Source organism: Panicum virgatum, chromosome 9N, assembly GCF_016808335.1.
Source record: "Panicum virgatum strain AP13 chromosome 9N, P.virgatum_v5, whole genome shotgun sequence".
NCBI classification, from domain to species: domain Eukaryota; kingdom Viridiplantae; phylum Streptophyta; class Magnoliopsida; order Poales; family Poaceae; genus Panicum; species Panicum virgatum.
The window spans coordinates 37,755,710-37,774,584 of record NC_053153.1 but is presented as its reverse complement, the minus strand read 5'-3'; the positions used below and the strand labels follow the sequence as shown (position 1 = coordinate 37,774,584).

At 48.1% G+C, this 18,875-nt stretch overlaps 1 pseudogene; it reads right to left on the bottom strand.

Annotated features, from left to right (window-relative positions):
- The window catches only part of LOC120688999, a 143,611-nt pseudogene extending 125,507 nt beyond the window's left edge, over nucleotides 1–18,104 (bottom strand).
- Between the last annotated feature and the right edge of the window lie 771 nt (nucleotides 18,105–18,875).

The following is an 18,875-nucleotide window of genomic DNA, read 5'->3' as shown; positions in this document are numbered from 1 at the left end:
GATATCGAAAGATTTACTCAAGATTCATAAGGATAGAACAAGGGGCATTAGCTCAAAAGAAACCGCTGAATGATTATATTTAAGGTTACCTGCTTCAGTGCAAGGAACTCCTTCTGCTTCATCTTCATAATGCCCGCGGGGACGTTGTGGCTGCGGAAACGCTCCCTGAACTGGAGCCAAGTGAGAGCCTTGTGGTCCTGAACTGGGTGGGACTCTCACCAGTCCAAAGCTGCCCCTCGCAGCTGTCCTGCTGCGTACAAGACTCGCTCCCGATCATCGCACTGGGTGATGTCCAGCTGACGCTCCACTGCACGGAGCCAGTCGTCAGCCTGAAGAGGGTCGGACGTGTGAGAAAACGTCGGTGGGTGACCCCTCAGAAACTCAGCACGCCTGTCGCGAGGCTGCGGCGGTGGAGGAGGCGGAGGCTGAGTGTGAGCCTGCTGAAGAGCCTGAACAGTGTTGTTCAGGGTGGCCATCATCTGCATCTAGAGCTGGAAGTACTGCTCCGGAGTCAAAGGCGGAGGCATCGGGATCTCGGTCCCCTGGGTGTTCTGACCCTGGTTATTCTGCCCCTGCTGGTCAGAACCACGCCTGGTGTTCACCATCTGATTTTGGACAAAAGATTTCACGAGTAAGGATATTGCAGGAATAAATTCAGATGGATATGACAACTCTTTGCGAAAAAGACTCAGCCATGATAAAGTAGACAGGATAGAGTGGACTGTTTTACCCCCAACGATCTAACTCATTTTATTAATTAGTTAACTTTAACATCTGAGTGATTTTCTTTAAACAAATTTAAACTACTAAGCTATGCAATCATTCAAAAATCCAAATCAAACATGTAGCATAATAACAAGCAGGCAATTTTCACGACTTAGCCGAGTTTAGCATACGACTCGACTAACACAACGCGTCGCGGATCGTGCTATCGTATTATTATAAAAGGGTCACCTAGCTTACTCATGGTGGTCAGATGACTGATTCAGGCCAAAGTCTACGAAAACTATTCTTTAGAGAGAGAAATCAAGGCAAGACGGGTAAAAGTCATAGAATTCAAGGGGTATAATAGTAAAATAGTTTCGGCAGGCAAGGATTGGAGAGAAGAAGTCCTAAAACTCGACCAGTTCTATCTAGGCTTCGTCCTACAGTCGATATGGCTCTGATACCACTCTGTAACACCCGGTTTATAAAAGAACATAAACCGAGCAATCATATACGTGCCAGGATCAAGTCACACGTATATACAACAGAATGAACAGTATATCATAGCACATATCACGTAAAAAGACATAATAAAGCGAATACGAATGTTATTTATTACATTAATGACAAAAATGTCTGATACAAGCGGAAGCGAAGTACAAAATACGATAAAGACTCTCCGAAGCTGAAGCAGGGCGCCACAGGGACGTCGACGGGGAGACGAATGCCTAGAAGTCCTCGTAGTCCTGGTAGCGCTGAGCAAACTCCCTCGTGTCGGCAGGAACTGAGCAGTAGTAGCGTATCCAAGAGGAAAAAGTAGAGAAGAGGCAAGAGTGAGTACACAACTTGTACTCAACAAGTATAACACAAACTATGAGGCTCTAAGGTTGGCTGACTCAACTGCATTAGCTTTTAAGTGTTGGCAAAATTTTATTAAAGCTATTTACTACGAGTTGATGAATTACCATTACCCCAGTTACATAGTAATTAATCAGAATTAAACATGTTACTACTGAGAACCAAACCAAAACCAAGCCACCAAGGTAACCCCGAGAGGCACCCCCTCGTCGGAAGGAGCTAACCCCACTAATCAAAAGGAGGATCTGGGCCGCTCATAACCATGAGCACGGCTAGTATACCAGTTTTACACTCTGCAGAGGTTGCACATCTTTACCCACAAGTCGTGAGCTATGCCAGTTGTTCATCACACTTCCTTAGGTGAGATTGCTAGCGACTCACTACGAGGCCTTTACAAAGAATCTCGTTGGTAGGGAGTAACCGCGAGGGTGGATCGGCAACTATGGAGCAGGTCTAGTGGGCGTCAAGACACAGGTACGCAGACCAAGCACAGACGAGGCCACTCAGCACGAGGGCCATAGAAGCTTACCGCCCCTGCCCCGCAGGTAAGTTACTCCAAACCAAAAAGATCTAATTATTACGCCAAGTCTATCCCATTCTAGCCTTGTGGTAGCGCTGTTGTCCCAGATTGTCGCTCTATGAACCGGTCCTTATGGAGAGTGGCCAACCAAGCACTAAGCACCGTGCTGGCCCCCTAAACCATGTTTCTACAAAAACCATATTTTAACGAGACGTGAGCCACCCAAACACGAAGCACAGAGGGCCACTCTCAGAATTAAGTTCAAGTAAACCATTAATCAAATTAATTAAAAAGGACCAGAGAGTGTTATAGCGCAGCAACCTAGCACAACTAAACAAAATGCAACCCAAAGGATATATAAGGGATATAAAGTGGCTAGGACAGTCCTTATAGGCATACAGTATTAAATGCAGTATGAAGTTGTATTTAAAGATGATAGGTTGTTCATGTTATACTTGCCTTCCTCGTACTGCTCCTGCTGCTGCTCAAAGTGCTCAGAAGATGGCTGCTCCGGGTACTGGTACTGGGGCTCCTCAGATGGATCAACGTCTACTCACGAACACATGGTCAAAACAATGCACAATAATAAGCATACAAGCAAACACTAACAAAAACTAAGAAACAATACATCAATACATAAAAACAGCACATTCAACTAGTCTAAAACTATTCTACGCGTCACAACGATCGCGCGAACATAAAGAACGCCTAAAACGGAGCTAAAACGCAAAATCTAGGCCAAAAACAAGGTTCAGGGACTAAACTGCAAGAAAACTAAGGTTCCAGGGGGTTTTCTGCAAAAACCGAGGGTATAAACATAATTAAACCTTAGTTCTAGGGTCTAACTCGCAAAAAGTCAAGGGCTGGACGGCGGATTCTATTTTTATAAAGCTCAGGGGTCTAAGCGCTAAAAACTGGACCTGGTTGGAATTATTTTTGAACGGGCGAGGACTGAGGGTTCATTTTTAAAAAGTGAAGGGACTCTTTAGCAAAACAGCCAGGCCGAAGGGGTATGTTTAGATCTGACCCATTGGATCTGGATCTGAGGGTTAGGATTTGATGGACTAGTGTTCTAATCGTGATCGTCGGTCACAGATCGGATGGCTGGGCTGCGTTCACGCGCGGGACGGCGGCGCTGGGTCGCGCCGACGAGCACCTACGGCGGCAGGCGGCGGCGCTTGCGTCGGACTTCACCTAGTTAGGTGCTCCGGGCCTCGATTCAACGCGGATTTGGGTCAGGGAGGACCTACGCGACGTGGCTAAACCATCTGGGCACTGAGCTGAGCTCGGCAAGGCTCAGGGACGCGGATTCTTCAGTGCAGGCGGTTCTGCTCGGCGAGGTCGTGTTCGCACCGTGTGGTGCTAAAAACCGGTTGCAAACGTGACTGTGGGGGTGCACAGAGCGAAACTCAAGTGGAACCATTGTCCGTGCGGGGCTGCAGCAAAAGGAACGGCATGCTCTATGGCGCACGGCGGCGGAGCTCCTCGGAGTCGGCCAAATTCGGCCGTCCGGAGCTCGATCTCGAGCGGAGCTAGGCCTAGGAGAGGGAGCGCGAGGTAGTAAATCCTCTGGGTGCTCTGGAACGGTGGATTTAGGGCTAGGACGCAGCGCGCAATGGCGCCGGCGGCACACTACAACCACGGCGAGCAATTCTCGCACGCGTAGCGGGAGGAGAAAGGGGGAAAGAGGCACGGCGTGGTCATTACCCCCTCGTGAAGCGGTGGCCGTGCACAGAAGTCGAGGATCGGTGGTGTAGGGGTGGAATTTCAGCGGCGCAGAGGCGGCTTCCGCTCCGAGCTCCAAGATGCGGTGGTGGCTAGGGTTTGAGGCGGCGCTGTGGACGGGAGGAGGGCGCAGGGGTCGCGGGGGCATTTAAAGAAGGGATGCCAGGGACCTCGGCGTGTGGGCCCTGGACGGGAAGCTCGCCGGAGATCTCAGCGTTTCTGTTGTGTGCGCGCGGCGCGGGGGAGGGGATGACCAGTGGGGTCAGGCCGTCAGCGGAAGGAGGCGGGGACGCGGGCGAGCCAGGCGTGGGAGGAGCGTCTGACGCGCGGGGCCCGGTGGCAAGCGGGTGAGAGCGGGCGAGCGCGCGCTGAGGTAGCGGCCTGGGCGCGCGGGGTGAGGGATGGGCCACGGGGAGAGAGTGATCGGGCTGGGCCGTGCGGGAAGGAAAGGAGGGGGAAAATGGCCTGGGCCGGTTTGAGTTTGGGCTGGGGAAAAGGGAAGGGAAGGAGGCCGGGTTGGGCCGCTAGAGGGAAAAGGAAATTGGGCTCTGCTGGGCTGCTGGGTTGGATTCACTTCTTCTTTTTCTTCCTCTATTTCCTATTTCTATTTCTAACTCAAACTCAAGCCAAATGAATTCAAATTTGAATTTGAATTCACTCTAGCACTCAACCAAATAAAGCAATGCTCCAGCATGATGCAACAACAAAATTTAACCTAAGATAAAATTTTAATTATTTAAAGAACAAAAATTGGATTAAATGCAAGACTAGCACAAAAATCCTTAGAAATTTGAATAAAGCCAATTAAATTTATTATTAAATACTGAAAATTAAATTAGGGTGTTACATTCCTGGACGAGGACTCATACTCCAGGTCATGAGCCTGTGAGCAACAACAACACGAAGCTCGAACACGCACCAGGAGGAGTGCAATATCACGAACAAGCAAACCACTTACCAAGAGAGTAGTGGCCACGACCTTGCGCAGCTGTCTACAGAGCTCGTGCGATTGCGCAATGGCGAGCATGACCGCGCCCCTAGCGAGCCCACCATTGGCCGAGGTCTGTGTTGTGATAACCCCCCGCACTGAGGATGAACCCACGACGCGGTAGCCCGGACCTGACGGCAGCTCGGCCGACGAGCTCCTTGTGTTGCGGCACCGGGAAACCGCTATCTACCCCAACGGCGTCGACCTCTAGACGGTCGTGGGGGCGCTCCATGAGCATGGCACCATGCTCCCCGCGCCTGGGAGCGTCGCCTTAGTGGACCGCAACGCGCTCGGCGTGCCAGCGGGAGGGTCCTGTTCCATCTGCGATAACCGAGCATCTTGGGTCGCTCCAATGGAGGCCGCCCCTCCACTCGGCGTGGTCACCACGCCTCCATCTGTCGCCTTAACTCCTGTGGCAGTGAGGGTCGTGTGTTGTCGCACCTCATGCGCCGCCATCCCCGATGACATGGCGTGCGCTGACGGTGTGCCCGCCGAATACGTGTCCCCCTAGGCCTGCTGCCGCTGCACCCTCACTATTTTCTAAGGCACCAACAACAGCGGATCGAGCCCGCCCAACGAACTGATAACAAACAAAATTGACGACAAGATAAGCAAATTCAAGCCATCGTAAGATAAGTGAAATTGTGAATCACTCACTGCGCCTTGGTTGGGCGGGGCCTCTTACGAACGGCTTCCGCCGACGAGGATCCGGCTCCATCGCGGTGTTTCCCCAGCATCCCACCCGGGGGTACTTGGTCATGAGTTTCCCTGGCATCCTCTGGAATGGCGATAGACGCCAACTGGGAGACGGCTCCGCGTGCCTCCTCGGAGGGCGCTTGCGCAACCGTCGTGACGGTCTCCAGGATCGACGCGACCACCATCACGGAAGGGGGAGGCGATTGCCTCTCCTCCGCGACAACGGCCGACCCACCGAACCATCGGCTGGCTTGACTGAAACTCCCCAGCGATGAGAGAAGGACATTCATCCCCATGGTGCTCGAAAGCGTCTGCGTCGCCATATGATGCGACAATGAGGGGGCGTCTGTCACCGCGACACTACCAAGTGTCCACGAACACCCGGCGCAGACCTCACCCTCGTCGTCTAGCGACAAGAGCTCCCAGTTAATGCTCTCGCCCCCGTCATCATCGTCATCGCCATCCTCGTCGCTCCAGAGAGGTTCCTCTGGGGATTCGGCCCTACTATCGACACTTTCGCCGACGGCCTTGCATTTTGCCCGGTCAGCCTGGCATTTTTGCTGGTCGATGTGCCATTGCATCCGGGCGTCCTTCTTTCCCTTCCTCCTCTCAGCGTCGGAGCGATTCAGCGCCCGCTGAACCGCGTCTTCGGGCAATGAAGCTCGAGAGCAGTGGAAGTAATATCTGTCCTAGGCACGAGGGAAGGAGAGAAACGTAATGTCAGCAACAATGCCGAAATAGAGGAATGGGCACAGGAAAACCAGAAGGCATGAGCATTCTCACCAGCGGGACGAATCCCTCCATCGGACGCATCACGGGGTGGTTCAGGTCGGGATACACCGGAACCGGGTCGGCGAAAGCCTCCATGATCCGCTGTTGAATCTCCGAATCACTGAGTGGCTCAAGCACCAAAACTGTCCCTGCGATCGCATCAGGCGGCATGTCGGGCACCATCTCGTCCAAAGCAAGAGCTCACGTCATGATCGGCGTGAGCCGCCTCGATTTATAGGCACTGACCGTGCCACCGCCAGTCAGGCCTCGCCGCTTCAGGAAATGGATGGTGGTGAGGTAATCCGCCAACCTCTCCTTCTCCTTCTTCTCGAAGCTGTAACCCCATACGCGCAGCTTCTCCGCATGCATTCTGCCGGTGAATGGAGGAAGGGGAGTGTCCTCGTAGTTCTTGATGTAGAACCAGGTCGCATGCCATTTTCCGTCCTCCCTAGTCAAAGCCATGGGCATGTATTCATCGGCTCGGCAACTGGGGCTGTTTCTATGACAAAACCGCCCAACATAATTGGCTTAAGTGTGCTAACGTTTATCGCAAAGGCAATTAGGTCCAACTTGCACCTTAGACAGCTCATATCTGCAGTCCCTCGGGTAAAATCCTGATTAAAACTACTTAGCTTCTAGGATCGGCAAAGCAAACACAGCCCACACGAAGGCGGGACTAGAGATTACAACATTGCATCAATTCTTACATAACAGAGTCTCAACATAAATAATATTACTAACCAAGTTTGAATTTGAAAGACATAGTTCAACACACATTCGGAAACATAAAGTTCAACAGTTCAACTTGAGACATAGTTCAGAGTTTGTTGCAGCGGAAATAAAATGAGTTCAACTAAACGACGATACAAGATGTCACGATGAAGCCCGTACATGACATCACTCATTGTTATCACCATCTGCCGGAGTCGTGTCCCACTCCACCGACCAACCAGGAGGCAGAGTACACGGCCAAGTCAAACTAGAAATCATGTCCTCAAAAGTATCGCCTGAAACAAATTGAGCCACAAGCAAGGCTGAGTATACTAATACTCAGCAAGGCTTACCTGACTAGGATATACTTAGTCCTCTAACTAGACATGCAAGGCTTTTGGCTGGAGGGGTTTGTTTTTGCCGAAAAGCAATAAAGAGTAAGTCCTTATTTTCAGATTTTAGCTTTCATGTTCTATTTCATTTAATCATTCGACATTAGCATCTATCCAATAGCATACATGGTAGAAAACAATTATCTTTCATCATCTAACAAGATTCATCATCATACATTCCACTTGTTACTCTATGTGGCAAAAGGGTAAAGCAGTCCCAATATCCGTGAGAGGCGGACGATTCAAATCGAATTTGTTAACCTTGTGTTGGCACTCCTTAGCCTAACGAATTACTCCGCAAGCGCACAGAGACCGATTGTAGCTTTCACCAGGGAGTATACCTGGAATATCGAATCCAAGGAACGGTAAAGCTTCGACCAAACTTAGAGATCTTCAATCAGACACAACCAGCGAGAAGAAGATAAAGGAAAGAGGGCCTAACTCCAGATAACCTACTGTTCTGACTAGTCGACAAGTTAACTACTGACTTGATCTGCTTCGGCAGCTGGAAGAGGAAGGACTTCAGAGAGGGATGAGAGGGGAATCCGACGGCAACATGCAACTACTGCTATGAAAACACCCGAACATGGTGGACTACGAAGGACGGATAGGGCTATCACCACCTACCGACTACCACAACAGTTCCGTGGGGTGGAATACAACCTAAGATAACTATCAAGCCTGGGCACCACGCCCACAGCTCTCGATCTACTTGCTCCTACTGTGTACTTAGATAGAAAGCAACCTCAAATAAGCAGAACTAGCTACTTACACAGACTTAGGATCCCGCAGATCAAAGTAAGTACTTAAACAAGTAACTAAGACAGAAAGTAAAGCTAGCGAGAAACTGAAGTTGAGACAAGGAACTTATTCAAGTATATTCCTCTGAGGTGGATGCGAAAGTGGAGTAAGACAGCGAGAACTCGAGAACGCTCCTTTCAGCTCGGCTTTCACCAGAGTACTCACCTCACTCTCTTCCTACTCAACACAAGAGTGTAACAAGAGACTCTCTTCTCTAAGGATGGGTGTGTGTTACAAGAGGGGGTCTTGGATTCTATTTATACTACTCATGGTCGATACTGAGCTTGGCGTCAGTTGCATGCAGGTAAGTTAGTTGTGCTTGTCTTTCACACCAAGGGAGAGCATCAGAAGCCGCCAGGTGGGGCCGGCCGGCCTCCCCTAGGCCGGCCGGCCTGGGTATCTGGACATTTGGCCACCGCCTTTGAGTGGACGCTCTGAATCTTCTCCTGAAGTCGGTGACAGTTGCGTGGCTCCAACAGCGACAGTTAGAGGCCAGCTGGCCTGGCTCTGGCTCGGCTCGTGCTTCTGTGGCTCTGGCACGTTACACTCTAGGCCCACATTGCTCCTTAGGTTGAGTTGGGTTCTGAGTCTTCGGGTTGTCATTGGATTTGGGCTCAACTCCACTTGGTTCAAGCCTCTCGGTCTTGATTTGTGAATTCTGACTGAACCACATCAGTGTGACCTTAATCTTGGGCTCAAGCCATGTTCCACATAGTTTCACGATGAAGTGTTGCAGGGGTAGGCCGGCCGGCCTGGCCTAGGCCGGCCGGCCTGGGGTTCACCCCACTTCGGCTCATTTTTGTACATGTTGCTCCTGGATTCAAATACTCACCAAAACTTATGGAATTTGTTAATGTTAGTTAAAATTATAACAACATAGTTCTAAAAGCACGAAATCCGAAGTAATGTTGGCAGTAAAAATCGTCGAAATCGACCGCCAACACACCCCCACACCTGGACTTTGCTCGTCCCGAGCAAAAGGAGTCGACAAAGATCCTGAGGATCAAGCAAAGTCTGGGGTTCACGTACTCGGGTATGCATAAGAATTATTTCAGAGCTTTCCTTTCATACCTCGGATTCTAGGTGGCTAATCCCTTCACGTTCACCTATAGATCTCCAGAATAAATCGATGAAGATAATAACTAGCTCCTGTTTTGCAGTACTTGGAAGATTTTTTTAAATAAAATCAAGGCATACTCTCTTTGCTCAAGACACTCACTCACTTGATTTTGTTCACAACCTTACTGGCTCTCTCAGGAATTATTCTATAAACGAGTATGTGGAGCTAAGTGAAGGATGTCACATACCCTTAACATTTATATTGCAAGATCAAACCTAGTGTCTCTTAGTAGTCAGAAACTCATCTTACGGGTCAAGTGCGAGTGAGAAATGAAGATATCTTTCCATGGTGGTTTTGTGTCTAGCACCATACACTCCCCCCTTTTTTTGAGACAAGGCATGAATGTCATTCATCCTTTTCTTTCTTTTCAGGGGGGTGCAGCACTATTTTTGCAACCACATCTCATGGATTCGGGTTGATGGACGTGTACGTGAATGATCCCAAGAAGATGAATCAATCTAAACTCCTTTTGGAGGCACTAGACTTGAGCTAGCTCACAATGTAGAGGATAGCTATGTATTTGGAATTCGCAAGTATGGCTATGGAATGGGTATCGGTAAAGTTGAGCATAAGAGTTTTGCCTGGTTTTGTATTTTTGAAATAAAAGCTTCCAAGACCTTGAGTTAAGAGCTAGCACAACTTCATGTCATTATATCATAGAAAGCAATAAGCAAACGATCAGGTGATCCTAAACATGAGTTCCGGAGGCAATTCGGTACTTGCATAAGAAATAAAACTTAGCAAATCCATGTTTGTGAAAAGATTTCAACTCTTCCTAGTCATTTCATTCTAATATTTCATTTGGATTTAGTTGGCATGATTTTGAATGAAATTACACGAAACCAGGAAGGAGCAGGGAGTAGAAATAGCAAACCGTGAGTACGCAAAGGGGGCCAAAGAATGGCCGACAGGTGGGGCCGGCCGGCCTAGGGGAGGCTGGCCAGCCTGGCCCTGTGGCCATCCTTCGTGGCCTTTCTGCACAGGTTCAGGCTCGGTCTATTCTACCCCAGTGAGGGTGTTTTGGTGATTTTTCATAGATCTCAGGCCGGCCGGCCTAGTTTAAGCCGCCCGGCTCACTTTTCTTTCAGAATTCATCTGAATTTTTCTAGAATCTTGTGCTCACCCTCCTCATTTGGTTTTGCTGCGCAGTAGTCAAATGTGAGAGCAGGGGTGTGGTTGGCACACACATGTGCACCAACCACATAAACACTAAGAGGAATGAACTTAAAATTTTATTTTATTCAAAGTAAAGATGGGGGTGCTGTTGATTACAGACTAAGTGAAACAAAGGAATGAAAGGAAATAAAGCACCGAAACTAAACTAAGACTAATCTAGACCTAACACCTACTTGGGATCCGGGGACCTATAGAGATCCTCCTTCTCGGTCGCCTTCGCAAGGCGTTTGATCTTGGAACAAACCGCCTTGAGAAGGGTATCCACCCTATCCCCTAACTCCATCCTATCAATCTCCATTTCGGCTATGTGCTCATCCATGTTGTTGAGGCGTAGTCGGAGAGCAGCGAGCTACTCGTGGAGTGAGGCGATGTCGCTGGGCTCTTCCTCCTCCTCCTCCTCGTCGTCGTCGGAGTCGGTGTAAGCGTGGACCTCTGGCGGTCCACGAATTGGTGGTGGCTGGATATGGTGACACACCAAACTCGGCAGAAGATCTGTGCCGGTGCGATCCAACGGAGGGGTGAGCACCTTCCCCCTGCCGGCCTTTGCCCCAGACATGCGATGCCGTGGAGGGCTAGGACTGGCGGGAGAGTACTCCGGGGAGTACGTGGACAAGTCCTGCTGCACCATCTGGAGTGCAGCGACTTGTGCAACACGCACCCCTCCCGACGACGTTCCCACGCGCTTCGTCATGACCTTCCTAGGGGAAAGAACCCCTGTGGTAGGTCGTGTCGGGCTGCGTGTGCGGGAGCGCACGAGGGCCCTTGATCCTGGGCCTTGAACAGAGCTCTCCACCGAGTCGGGAGACAGGCGGCCTCGGGGTGAGGCCGTCCAGCCTCCCATAGGCCGGCCGGCCTGGGGCTGGCGCCCCTGGCCAGCCGGCGGCGATGGCGAGAACGCAGCAATCTCCACCGGTTCTAGGATCCTAATGCTGCTCGACGATGTATAGGTTTGGTTGGACTTGGAGGGTTCTCTAGGAGTAGGTGTGTCCATGGCTTCGGATTTTGGTGTCTTAGGGGAGGATTGCGAGGCCATGATGGTGATCTCGGAGAAAGGGATGGAACTTGGAATGAGATCTGGTGAAAGGTTGTGAACTTGAGGAAGAGGATGGAGCCTTTCAGTTTAAATCGACTCATCGTGCTCCGAACATCAAGGATCAGAACATTTGGGCTGCGGTGAACGTTGCACGAAAGGATGAGGCCGAACAGCACCGGAGCCAGGCCGGCCGGCCTAGGGTAGGCTGGCCGGCCCCACCTTGTCAGGTGTGGGCTCCGGTCTTCTGGAGGCTCTTCCTGATTCTTTCCTTTCTCGGGTGCTTTGGTCCAGAAAAGGGAAGAAAGAAATAGAAAGAAAGGTCTAGCCTAAGATAGAGCACGTTTTAGGTACGGCGACGACCATAGATGATTATTCTATCACAGAAAGCTCGTAGACATCTACTTTTTCGAGTTCGGGAATTTCGGGCTCGAGGAATATTTTCAATCTCTGGCAATTGGCCTTGAAAACATTCCCGTCATCGTCCTGGAGGGTTATAGCGCCGTGGTCAGTAGCGTTAAGTACTAAGAAGGGGCCTTCCCACTTGCTTCTAAGTTTACCATGACCAAACAGATGAACCCGGGAGTTGAAAAGGAGTACCTTATCTCCCGCTTTGAACTGTTTGATCTTGATACGTTTATCATGCCATCTTTTTGTTCGCTCTTTGTAGAGTTTAGAGCTGTGGTAGGCCTTTTCCCTCCATTCATCCAATTCAGCCAATTGGATTTGTCGCTTGATTCCGACTGACTGGAGATCCATGTTCCACCTCTTAATTACCCAATGGGACTTATACTCGAGTTCAACTGGCAAATGGCAAGTCTTGCCATAAACAAGTTGATACGGTGTCATACCAATCAGCGTTTTGTAAGCCGTTCGATAAGCCCAAAGTGCCTCGGGTAATTTGCTCTTCCAACCCTTCCCCATGGCATTGACTGTCTTCTGCAGGATATTCTTGATTTGCTTATTAGATGTCTCTGCCTAACCACTTGTTTGGGGATGGTATGGTGTTGCAACCTGGTGGTCTACTCCTAACTCGCTGAGGCACTTCCTCAAGGTTTTGTCGATGAAGTTTGAGCCTCCATCGCTGATCATGACTCTTGGAACTCCAAAGCGAGGAAATATGATTTCCTGGAACATTTTCTTGGAGCTCCTTGAATCGGCCATAACACAAGTGCTTCGACCCATTTGGACACGTAGTCCACTACCACCAAGATGTATTCGCATTGTTCTGACATTGGGAAAGGATCCATGAAGTCGACTCCCCAAACGTCGTAGATATCCACCTGAAGATTGCTCTTTAGTGGAACTGCATCTCGGGAATTGATATTCCCGTGCTTTTGACATCTTGGGCAACGCTGCACGAATTCTTTCGCGTCTCCATACATGTTTGGCCAAAAGAATCCACTTCGCCAAACTTTTGCATGGGTTCGGAAGGCTCGAAAGGCTCCGTAATGTCCTCCATAGGGTGAGGAGTGACAACGCTCTAGAATCTTGCGGGTCTCACATAACGGGATACAACGGCAGAGTAGACCATCAGCGCTGACTTTGAACAGATATGGGTCATCCCATAAATGGAATCTGTTGAGGTGTATCAGTTTCTTCTTGTCTTCTCCTGGAGGTATATATCTAGTCACCATGAAATTCACTAGGTTTGCTTACCATGGACTGGACGAGGTAACCTTCAGGAGAGTGTCATCTCTCAAGTAATCATTGATCGGGAGGTCCAATCCTTGCACTTGCATCCTTGAGAGATGGTCTGCCACACAATTATCTGCTCCTTTCTTATCTCTTATTTCCAGATCAAATTCTTGTAGGAGCAGAATCCAACGGATGAGTCATGGCTTGGCATCCTTCTTGGTTAGGAGGTACTTCAGTGCTGCGTGGTCCGTATACACAATTACCTTTGCACCAACCAAGTAGGATCTGAACTTATCCATGGCGAATACTACCAGCAGGAGTTCCTTTTCCATTGTGGCGTAGTTGTGTTGTGGTCCGGTCAATGTCTTACTTGCGTAGGATATAGCATAATGTTGCTTATCTCTACATTGACCAAGCACTGCACCTACGGCATAATCGTCTACATCGCACATGATCTCGAAAGGAAGTTTCCAATTGGGAGGCTGAATGATGGGAGCAGACATGAGTGCCTTCTTTAGGGTATAGAATGTGGCAGAACCGCCTAAATTATCCCGGCTCAAGTGCGTAAACCATCACCATAAAGGCAACATTAGCTTAAACGCACTTCAAACGGAACAATTTTTGGTCTGTCGGGTAACGTCCCGATACAACCACCGATTCTCGGATCGAACAAGCATACCTCGCACGAAGGCGAGTCCAGAGATATTACAACCACAAATTTTACAACACAGGCAAGTTCAGTAGTGATTACAAAATAGTTCAAACCATTATTACAAAACCAACTTAAGTAAACAGTTATACAAAACATAAGTGTAGAATCAGAGTTTAAACAGCGGAAGATAAAACACGACGGCTACAACACGTCGCAAAAAGGATACCAGGCTAGCCCAAGCATGGTATCACTCGTCATAGTCATTGCCGGCCGAAGACGTATCCCACTCTACGGACCAGCCAGGAGGCAACGAGCAAGGATAGGTTAAGCTAGCGATCTGATCCTCAAAACTCATACCTGAAAAAGGGTTTCAACAGCAAGGCTGAGTATTCTAATACTCAGTAAGACTTAACCGACAACGGGTATAAGTAGCCCACCTTAGCTAGACTATGCAAGGCTTTGTAAGGCTCTGGTTTTCCTTTGCTGAAAAGCAATAAAGAGTAGGTCCTTACTTTCAAGTTTTAGCTTCAAGATTCTAGTTGATTAACCATTCTATGTAAGCATATACTATCCAATCATGGTGGAAAAAAAATTTCTAAGCAAACATCAGGATTAATAAGAATATTGTTGCTCTTATTACTCTGTGTGGCAAAGAGATCAAGCAGTCTCATTTCATCGTGAGAGGCGGACGATTCTGAATCGAAATTCAACCTTGCAAGGATAACCTAGCACACACGTCTGGAACACCGTCGGGTCATTCCCAAACAACTGTTGACCTTTCTTTCCGGCTTGTGGATAGGAACACTCTCCCCGACTACAGGGCTCCAAGGTCCACCCGTGCTCGGTCCACCCTTGTCCCTAGAAGTCGTGGTGTTGCGCAACATAAAATAAAACCTATCTCTAAGAGAGAGTGTCAGGTATATCCATTCCCCGGTCCAATCGGCTACTAGGCTTGCCGCGTACCATATTTACGGCATGTGACTAGTACTTTCAAAAACTTAACCAGCACTACCACACACCGCGACCTTAGCAAGTTCATCAACACAGACGGGGTATCACATAAGGTCATGATATCGAACACAACCCCGTCCGTAGTCCTTATATTGTTAACAGAAAGTAAACAGGAAATTCCTATAAAGCTCGCGAGTGACAGGCAATCACTCGACTTTTACCGGTCCTACAAGCTTAGCAATTATTCGAACTCAAGTCTAGTGTTCAGTACATAGGTTCCTAGGATCCTGCATCTAGAGTTTCAATTCAACTCCTATGAACTGTAAATGCACAAGTAAAATATTACAGTAAATGAAATTAATTTGAAGTATAGGTTATGTCCGGGGCTTGCCTTCTTGGTAGTTGCTAACTATTTTAGCACTAGGCTCTTCTGAACTTTGGTTCGGGGCTTCAGTTAGTTCCGCAGTGTTCACTTGAGCTTCGAGATCACCTCCGTCAGACTCCGGAATCAACTCGTACGTCCCGTCTGACAAAGTAGTCGTATCTATATGTAATGCAAGAACAACATTATAAACAAACATGGGCAATCGTTTATAGAGTAGTTAAATAACAAATTTAACTACACAAGGCATCATGATCAACAGCACAAAAGAAGTTAACTAACTTCATAAAATGAGTGGTGGTGATTTACTATACCACTAAGTCATGGTTTGTAAATAAATCAACAAATTAGAGTACAAATAGTAATAAAATCTACCAAAATTACACTAAACAGAACATGAACAAAGTAATCTACCCTACAAAAATCATGTCAAGACATGTAATCATTTAATCACAATAAAACATTTATGCCGGCAACACCTAGTACAAGCTTGAATTATACAGATCAAAATAGATCAAAACAGAAGCTCAAAATTTAACAGGAGATCTACACAGGTAAGATCTATCTACTGTGAATTTTTCATGATTTTATCTACACCGAAATAATTCCGAGAAAATAAATAATACAGACAACAGATTAGCAAGATTTATATTTTAGCCCCTGATCTAGCCATGAACTAAGGCTCAAACTTCCTGGACAAGCTAACATACTCCAGAAGTTTGCAACTAAAGCCTAACATATTATGGTTCTACTGCATAGAGCTCTTCAAGAGGATTCCAAAACATTAGGATTTGCTATTTTACGAATTTTGTACGAATTGATATTGAATTTCAAAGTTCACTGAAAAACATTACAAAGTAGTCCTTAGTGGCACTATTCAAATGAGTCATAGTCTATTCACATAACCCCCTGGCCTTTCTCTAATTCAAGCACGCGGTCCTTGGGTCGGGTCAGAGAGGGGAGGTGAGGTTTGACCGGCCGTTTCCCGGCGAGGGGCTCACCGGCGGCGAGGGTGGAGGGGTGCGTGAGCCTCACGGGTTCAAGGCGCACCTCTGGGTGCTTGGAATCGAGGCTAGGGCGGTCGGAGAGGGGGTGTCGACGGCGAGCGGCGGCTTGCGGGCTCGGAGCACGGCGGCGGGGTGGCTCCGGTGGTGTTCGGGTGAGGGGAAATGGCCTGGGAGCTGCGCGAGGTCGAGGCGGTGCTAATGGTGGGGGATGTAGGGGTGGAGCGGGTCTGGGTTGGCGGCTCCGCGGTGGGGTGGAGCTCGCCGGGGTTCAAGCGGGGCGGCGGCATTCTGCGGCGTGGGAGCGAGGGGAGAGGAAATGGACGAGCGAAATCGACCTCTGGGGTTTAAGTAGTGCTTAAGCGCTCGCTAGAAGAGGGCGGCGTGCTCTGCAGCGGCCGTTCCACGGCGGCGTCGCGGTGGCGGCCGTCGGGGAGATTCTGGGCGCGGCGGGGGTGCGTGGCGAGGGGTGGAGGCTCCAGCGCGAGGCAACAGGAGGGGGAGGAGGTCGTCCGCGACGCGTGGGCGCCAGCGCACGGCGGAGTAATGGCCGGGAAGGCCGGGAAGGCGTCGGCGGGCGGCGCTGTCGGTGGCCGGCGGCGAGAAGCAGAGCAGGGGGTTGAGGTGGAAGAAAAGGTTCGTTTTGCAATTACCAAAAGTTCCAGGGACCCCACTGTAAAACAGCGATAACTTTTAAACCAAAGCTCAAATGAAAAAGTGCCCAACATGAAAGTTGTTCAATTTTTCAAGAGCTACAACTTTGATGTTGTGCAAAAATTTATTTGACCAAAGGATAGAGAGCTAAATTTGAAAACACAAGAGGGATTTTAAACTCTAGGAATTTTGTCTTTTTCAATGCAAAATCACTTCAAATGTAGACTTACAAGCAAAATGACTACCATGCATTAAATGTACTGAAATTTTGCACAAACACCCTCCACTAAAACTATAATTACACAACCTATTCAACACAACCGCAAAAAGGACCTTGCATAAAATCATAATTACACATATAACCTTTCATAATTACAAAAAGATCCTTTTTACGCATTTCAAGCACAAGATGCATAGCAACAAACACAATTACTGTGCAGACACCTATTTAATTACTGTGTAAACACCCGGGGTGTTACAGCCTTCCCCCCTAAAAGGAATCTCGTCCCGAGATTACAGGAAGAAAAGGGTGCAAAGAATTGGTACCTGGATTGGTTCTAAGAAAGTCGGGAAAGTTTCTTTGGAGAAAATTTTCAGTTTCCCAAGTAGCTTCTTCTACAGTATGCTGATTCCACTGGATTTTGTACATTTTAATTTTCTCCCTTCTAGTACTTCTTTCTTTTGTGTCAAGAATCTTGATTGGATACTCCGTATAAGATAGATCGGATTCAATTTCGATATCTTGTGGTTCAAGGATTTCAGTAGGTACCCTGGTGCACTTCCGAAGTTGTGAGACATGGAAGACATCATGAACGGCGGCCAACTGAGATGAAAGACGAAGTCGGTAGGCAACGGGTCCACAAGTTTCGATAATTTCAAATGGTCCGATGTATCGGGGTGCTAATTTCCCTTTTAAGCCAAAGCGTTGAACACCCTTAGTAGGAGATACTCGCAAATATACAAAGTCTCCTACCTCGAATTGTAAAGGATCTCTCCTTTTGTCTGCATAACTTTTCTGTCTTGATTGAGCTGCTTTAAGATTAACCTGGATAATTCTGACTTGCTCCTCTGCCTCCGAAACTAAATCTGGCCCAAAAATTTTGCGTTCTCCAGCTTGTGACCAATTCAAAGGAGTTCGACACCTTCGACCGTATAATGCTTCAAATGGTGCCATTTGCAAGCTGGATTGATAGCTGTTATTGTATGAAAAATCTGCCAGTGCTAGGCATTTAACCCAATTCTTGCCATATTGAATAACACATGCCCTCAACATGTCTTCAAGGATTTGATTGATTCGTTCAGTTTGCCCATCTGTTTGTGGATGATAAGCTGAACTACGAATCAATTTTGTTCCAAGGGATTCCTGCATTTGCTCCCAGAAACGTGCTATAAACTGAGGCCCGCGATCAGAAATAATCGTCTTTGGAATTCCATGTAAACGAACAATCTGATCGAGATAAATCTCTGCGTACCTCTTGGCAGGATAAGTGGTGTGTACAGGAATAAAATGAGCGGTCTTGGTGAGTCTATCAACGATTACCCAAACAGAATCATGCTTATGAGGAGTAGTGGGTAAACCAACGATAAAATCCATACTGATGTCCTCCCATTTCCAGGATGGAATAGATAAAGGTTGGAGAGTACCAGCTACTTTCAAATGACTAGCTTTAACTCTTTGACAGACATCACACTCAGAAACATATCTGGCGATCTCTCTTTTCATTCGAGTCCACCAGAAATTTTGTTTGAGATCATGGTACATCTTGGTACCACCGGGATGAATCAAAAATTTCGAAAGATGTGCTTCATCAAGGATTTGCTTTCTAAGCTCATGATTCTTGGGTACAACTAGTCGAGATTCAAACCATAAAACTCCTCTATGATCCACTCTGAAACATTTATACTTTGCTTCACCTTGTGATAACTTTTCCTTGATGACCTTGATACCCTCATCATGTAATTGCCCCATGATGATGCTATCATGAAGTGTAGGCTCAAGGGATATATGGTTCAAACTTCCTTGAGGTACCATTTCTAGGTTTAACTTCATCATTTCCTGGTATAGAGTTTCATTGAATGGTTCTACAGATAGACAATGGCA